Below are 410 nucleotides of genomic sequence, written 5' to 3' on the forward strand. Positions count from 1 at the left end.
GGCTACCCACTCCAGTATACTTGGGCTTCCCTTGTGGCTCAGCTGGTGAAGAATCTGCCTGCAGTTTGGGAGACCTGGGTTTGATCCCTGGGTTGGGAAGATGCCCTGGAGAAGGGAAATGCTACTCACTCCTGTATTCTTCCTTGGACAATTCCATGGACTGTATAGTCCATGGGGTCACAAAGATTTGGACACAACTGAGCAACTTTCACTCTCTCATTGTTTGCTCTGTTCACTTTGTCTTTGTGTGGTTTCTGCTGTTGAGACTCACATAATTATTGAAAGATGGTGGTAGTGATAAAGAACCCACCTACCAATATGCAGATGCAAGAGACACAGGCTCCATCCTGGGTCAGTGAGAGGGTAACAGGCAGGAAGGCCAGGGGTCTACAAATGGAGGAAATAGCCTG

The sequence above is a fragment of the Bison bison genome, unplaced genomic scaffold (genome assembly GCF_000754665.1).
Source record: "Bison bison bison isolate TAMUID 2011002044 unplaced genomic scaffold, Bison_UMD1.0 scf7180017863519, whole genome shotgun sequence".
NCBI classification, from domain to species: Eukaryota; Metazoa; Chordata; class Mammalia; order Artiodactyla; family Bovidae; genus Bison; species Bison bison.